We start from the raw sequence: 6,968 nt of genomic DNA, 5'->3' as shown, positions 1-6,968 counted from the left end.
CAGGAGCCTGCATTCACTATATCTGATCTCCCCAGGAGCCTGCATTCACTATATCTGCTCTCCCCAGGAGCCTGCATTCACTATATCTGCTCTCCCCAGGACTCTGCATTCACTATATCTGCTCTCCCCAGGAGCCTGCATTCACTATATCTGCTCTCCCCAGGAGCCTGCACTCACTATATCTGCTCTCCCCAGGACTCTGCATTCACTATATCTGATCTCCCACAGTACACAAAACATGGAAATGCAATAATTTTAATAAATATAAACTGCTAAATGTCTTTTCTCATCAGCAGTATATAGCAGTCTTGTGACTTCAATCAGTTTAAAGCTTGTAGGAGGGGTTTTCATTCTCTTCTAACTGTCCTATAAGGCTGCAGGGCTCCTGACCCTCTGTCTGGACAGTGCTGATTGGCCCTGTGATCACATGCATCCTCAGAGGAAAAAAAATAAACATCTCTAGCAATACACACCAAACTGAGCATGTGCAGAGTGCCCCCAAGGCTCTGTACTATCCGCAGATAAATTGGGGACTGTGGAAAAAGAGGAAGATCAGAGAAGACAGGATCAAACAGCCTTTTTTACACAATGCTGAGGATTAACCTTTTAGGTTCCACAGTGAGTATAATGCCGCGTACAGACGGCCGGACTTTTCCGGCAGACTAGGTCCAACGGTCTTCCCGACTGACTTTCTGAACGAACGGACTTGCCCACACACGAACGGACTTATGCCGCGTACACACGATCGGAATTCCGGCCAGAAAAATACCTTTTCATCGGAAAATGCGACCGTGTGTACGCTCCAGTGGAATTTAGCTGTCCGAATTCCCGCCAGCCAAAAATTGATAGAAAGATTTTCCGTTTGGAAAATTGAGAACATGCTATCGGAAATTCCGATCGTGTGTACGCAATTCCGACACGCAATGCTCAGATTCAACTACGAGACAGAAGCTATTGGCTACTGGCTATTGAACTTCCTTTTTCTAGTCCCGTCGTACGTGTTGTACTTCACCGCGTTTTGGAATTTGGTGTGACCGTGTGTAGGCAAGACAGCTTGAGCCGAATTCCCTCGGGAAAACCATCAGAGCTTTTTCAGACGAGAATTCCGATCGCGTGTGCGCGGCATTAGTCCGTTTTGACAGTCCGTTCGTTTTGAACGTGATGACGTAAACGGGACTAAAGAAGGAAGTTCAATAGCCAGTAGCCAATAGCTGCCCTTGCGTCGTATTTGATCCGTCAGACCAGCACACAGACGAACGGTTTTCCCGATTTTAGTCCGTCGGATAGATTTGAAACGTGTTCTATTTCTAGGTCCGTTGGATTATTATTTTTTTTTTCCCGGAAAAAAGTCCGGTTTAGCCCACACACACGATCGGATTGTCTGACGGACTAATCCCTTCGGACCTAGTCTGCCGGAAAGTCCGGTCGCGTGTGTACGCGGCCTAACAAGCATGCTGCGTATACAGATTAATTTTATTGTTGTGGGTTTAGTAACACTTTGAATTGCACATGAACCCGATCGCTACAATCTCTTGTAATCCTTCCCATTTTCAAGCCATTGAAAAATCTATTTTTAATTCCTTCTGAATCTGCAGCTTTCCGTAAGATCACACCCACTGATCATCCCCCGCAGGTCCTTATTCATGGACTTCCTGTTATAAGTAACAAGGCTCATAACTGAGCTCTTATGTTGTCACCCTTTCACATAGGCTTCCGGGGGGGGTAAAATAGCTGTGCCGACATACTCCACAGGCCTGGTCTACCCAGGGCAAAAGGGGCAGCTGCCCCAGTTGTTGTGGGGCCCAAAACTGCCCCTTGAGCCCACACAGCCCTGAAATAGTTGATAAGTGGATTCGGGGGGGGGGGGGGGGGGTTCAAGAAAATGTTTGCCACAGGGTCCAATCAGCATTAAAGACGGCCCCTGGGTCTACCGCTGTCACTACCAGAAAGCCGCTCCTGGACTATCTACAGCTGACAGCCAACGAGCTGTGCAGAGGAGGAATGGCGCCCTCTCCAGGCAAGCCTGCCCTTGATTTATCCATTGGTTGGCTTCAATTTTGGAGACTCTCAGAACTATTGAGTTAGGACCGCGGTATACAGAGGAACGTTGGCGAGGCCCGGTGGCTTTCACATATACAGTCGTGCCCAACAGGGGCGGACTGACAACAGGAGACAATAGGAGATTATGGGGACACATACACACACAGAATACACATACACACACAGAATACACATACACACACTAAAAAGGTACTGGAGAGGCGGGGCAGCTATACATTTTTAAAAAAAACACTGATGTTTACATACTGTCCCTGGTTTTATTGAGGCTGGCAACCCTGATGGGGGGGGGGGGGGGGGGGGCCCTGGTGGCATGGAGCCCTCGGGCAGTACCCGAATGAATGAATGAGTGACTTGTATAGCGCTACCTATGCAAACTGAATCGCCTCAGGGCGCTTTCTTGCCACCGGTGTCGTGGTCCTTAAAGCGGAGGGCCGGTTATACAAAAAAAAAAAAAGTCAGCAGCTGCAAACACTGCAGCTGCTGACTTAATCAACACACTCACCTGTCCAGGGTGCCCGCGATGTCGGCCGCCCGAGGCCGACCCGTCCCTCGGCTCTCGGGTCCCGGTGCTGCCATTCCTTGTAAGGGAAACAGGCAGTGGAGTCTTACAGCTTCACTGCCCGTTGCCTACTGCGCATGCGCGAGTCCCGCAGCGCTTTCTGAATGGGACGCGCTGTGTTCTGGAACACACAGTTCCCAGAACACAGCGCGACTCATTACCCAGAAGACGCTGCGACGAAGACAGAAGACAGAAGATCTCCGCGGAGGAGGAAGAGGAAGATTAGGAGAAAGTGCCTAGCAACAGGCATTTCTGGTAAGTAAAAAAAAAATTTTTTTTTCATTTTTTTTTTTTTATATTTTTTTGTAATTTTTAATATTTTTTTTGTTTTCAGGGTGGCCCTCCACTTTAACCTGTAGGGTCCCGACACACTTACAACATTGACATACACATACTATGGCCAATTTTTTGGACAGGGTCTGATTAACCTACCAGCATGTCTTTGGAGTGTGGGAGGAAAACGGAGTACCCGGAGGAAACCCACGCAGGCACAGGGAGAACATGCAAACTCCAAGCAGATAGTGTCGTGGTCGGGATTTGAACCAGCAACCCTATAGCTGCTTAGGTGAAAGTGCTAACCACTACACCACTGTGCCACCCTACCCGAGTGCCCCAATAGTCCGTCCGCCCCTGGTCCCCAAAGGGTTGCATCCCCTGGCAGAAATGTTCTGATATTGATAATAAGACGGATCAGGCCAAAAAAAACTCTTTTATTTAAGGACAGCGATCACATGAAGCCATTTATTATCACAGTTGTTTGGCGCCTTTTTAAATCATAATGATAACAGAAATCCCCAAAATGTCCCTGATGAAAAGTTTCCACCCCCCCCCCCCCCCCCCCCCCCCCGGAATGTTTGGCCTTGGTGCAGACACACAAGGTGACACACAAGGGTTACAATGGCAATTAAAGTTTAATGTCCCACATTTGTGACTTTTTAACACCTTCCCACCCGGCCTATAGCAGATTAACGGGCTTTACTGTTCTGACTGGACGTCATATGATGGCCTTCAGAACAGGCTGCTCGTGCACGCCCCCAGCATGTGAGCGCAGGAGAGCTGATTAGCGTCTTTCTTCAGTGGGGACATCTGCACTGATCAACAGTGCCCCGATTATCAGTGCAGCCTCATCAGTGAGGCTAGTCAGTGCCCATCAGTGCTACCTATCAGTGCCTACCAGGCTGCTCGTGCTCGCCCCCGCTGACCGCATGTGAGCAGAGGAGAGCTGATAAGAGTCTTTCCTAAGTGGGGACATCTGCACTGATAAACAGTGCAGCCCCATCAGTGATGCAAATCAGTGCCTATCATTGCTGCCCTTTAGTGCAGTGTTTCTCAACTCCAGTCCTCAAGGCGCCCCAACAGGTCATGTTTTCAGGATTTCCCTCAGATGAAACGGCTGTGGTAATACTAAGGTGGTGAAACTGATCAAATCACCTGTGCAAAATAATGGAAGTCCTGAAAACATGACCTGTTGGGGCGCCTTGAGGCCTGGAGTTGAGAAACCCTGCTTTAGTGCTACCTATCAGTGCTGCATATTAGTGCCTCCTCACCAGTGCCCATCACTGCAAGCTTTCAGTGTCTATTGTTGCCGCCCATCGGTGCCACCTATAGGTGCTGCATATTAGTGCCTCCTCATCAGTGCCCATCAGTGACTGCCTGTTAGGCACAGATAGACAGAATTGATGGGCACTGATGAGTGGCAATGATAGGCACTGAAAGGTTGCAGTGCGTCACTGATGGGCAGCAACAATAGGCACTTATGGGCACTATCGTTGCTGCCCATCAGTGAGGCACTGCAACCTTTCAGTGCCTATCATTAGTGCCCATCAGTGATGCATATTAGTGCCATCTATCAGTGCCTATCAGTGATGCCAATCAGTGCCCAACAGTGCTGCACTGCATTGCCTCCTCCTCAGCGCACATCAGTGAAGGAGAAAAACTACTTGGTTACAACTTATATAAACAGAAAACTTTTTTTTTTTCAGTGGTGACTAAATACCAACAAAAGAAAGGTCTATCTGTATAAAAAAAAAAAATGATAAAAATGCCACGTGTGTACAGTGTTATATGACCGCGTAATTGTCATTCAAAGTGTGACGGCGCTGAAAATTAAGGCTTGGCCTGGGCAGGAAGAGGGTAAAAGTGTCTGATATCGGAAGTGGTTAAATTGCAATTAGTGTCTGTATATAAATAGTCAATGAGTTTGTTAGCTGGGCTAGACACTAAGCCATGGGGAGCAGAAAAGATCAGCCAAAAGACCTGCGTAACAAGGTAATGGAAAATGTATTTATATATATATATATATATATATATGTGTGTATATATATGTGTATATATATATATATATATATATATGTATATGTATATATGTGTGTGTGTGTAAAATATATATATATATATATATATATATATATATATCAATCACACACACACACACACACACACACATATATACATATATATATATATATATACATATATATATATATATACACACACACACACACACACACACACACACAGTCAGTACTGTTTAACCACTGATTAAGAAGTGGAAAATTTGGGGATCTCTTGATAAAAAAGCCGAGGTCAGGTAGACCCAGAAAGTTTGCAGCCACAACTGCCAAAGGAATTGTTCAGGATACAAAAAAAAACCCCACAGGTAACCTCAGAAGAAATACAGGCTGCTCTGGAAAAAGGTGCCATGTTTTTTTTTTCCAAGGAGCACAATATGATGATACTTGAACAAAAATAAGCTGCATGGTGGAGTTGCCAGAAAGAAGCCTCTACTGTGCCAATGCCACAAAAAAACCCGGTAAGGAGCATCAAGGTGTTGTCAGCCATATTGTAACCGGGCTTTTTTTTTTGGCATTTTTTTCCACCACGCAGCTCATTTTTTTCCCGGTATCATCAAACTGTGCTCCTTGAAACAACCACACTGTCTTTTTCCAGGTTACCCAGGAGGTTGCCTATGGGTGTTTTTTTCTTTGTATCCTGAACAATAATTTTGGCAGTTGTAGCTGCAATGGTCTTGGTCTACTTGACCTGAATTTCCCACTTTTAAATAAGTGATTGAACAAAACTGACTGCCATATTCAAGGCTTTGGACATTTTCATATACTTTTCCATCTTTATAAAGATCTATTGCCTTGTTACGCAGGTCTTTTAAGAGTTCTTTTCTGCTCCCCTAGGCTCAGTGTATCCATGTGAGAGCGAACAAACTCCTTGACTATTTATACACAAGCACTAATTGCATTTTTAAAAAGCCGCAGATTTGGGAAATTAACCTTTAATTGTCATTTTAACCCGTGAGTGCCACCTTGTGAGTCTGTACCCAAGGCTCTTTGTACCAAACATAGACTTGCACTGAGAAATGGAACAGTAAAAGGACAAATCACTAAAGCACAGCCTGCGTGTGGAACGAGCCAATAATGCCATTTCATATTCACATAGATATATACAGATATGGCCACCCCATTTACAAACCATGAATAGAAACAAGTTTTCCTTTTCTTTAAACATTAAAATGTAACTAAAGACAATTAAAAAAATAAAATAAAAATGTGGATAGGAGTAATTATGTCGTCTTTTTTTTTTTAAGCCATCAGCGCTCCACTTGAAAGATTTACCTTTACTTCCTGTCCCATAGCCAAAACAGGAAGTTTTTTTTGGGGGGGGGGGGGGATTTGTGCTTGGGGAGATTTGAAGAGAGGATTTGAGATGGTAGGGGGGAGGGGCAAGGATTTTTGGTAGGAGGGGGAATTTCAGCAGGGGGAACGGATTTTGTCCTGGGAAGGGTGGGGAATTTATGCTTAGGGGGTAAGTATGCTAACACATAATGTTCATGTTCATTAATCTTGGGGGGGGGGGTCACAGTTTGGTAGGTTCGCCCTGGGCTCTAGATGACCTTGTCCCGGCACTGTGCACAAGAGTCCTGTGTGTCTTTGGCTCCATTTCAGGTCCGAATTCAGGCAAAATTCGGCCCCCGATTTGCCCCCGAAATGGGGAACAGGATGCACCGGACCCCCTGCAGCAGTGAGAACCCAGCCTTGCATGAAGGAGAATCACCGGCCCTGATAGCAGGAATCACGGTTGTAGCCTGAATCGTGATCCCGGTACAGGCAGCCCCCCCCGAGTTACGAACATCCGACTTGCGAACGACTCCTCCTTAGGAACGGGAGGCGACACATCTGCCGTTCTGCCACTTTTCCACAGAACATCGACTTAAGAACAAACCTACAGTCCCCAGCCCGTTCAAAACTCGGGGACTTCCTGTATAAACCGCTACCCTACCGCCACGTACATATACCGTGGCCAGTAGTGAAGTGGTTAAACAGGACAAATAGTATTA

This window comes from Lithobates pipiens, unplaced genomic scaffold, assembly GCF_037356315.1.
Source record: "Lithobates pipiens isolate NorthernLeopardFrog02 unplaced genomic scaffold, aLitPip1_a1.2 Scaffold_28, whole genome shotgun sequence".
NCBI lineage: Eukaryota > Metazoa > Chordata > Amphibia > Anura > Ranidae > Lithobates > Lithobates pipiens.
This window is presented reverse-complemented; position numbering follows the sequence as displayed.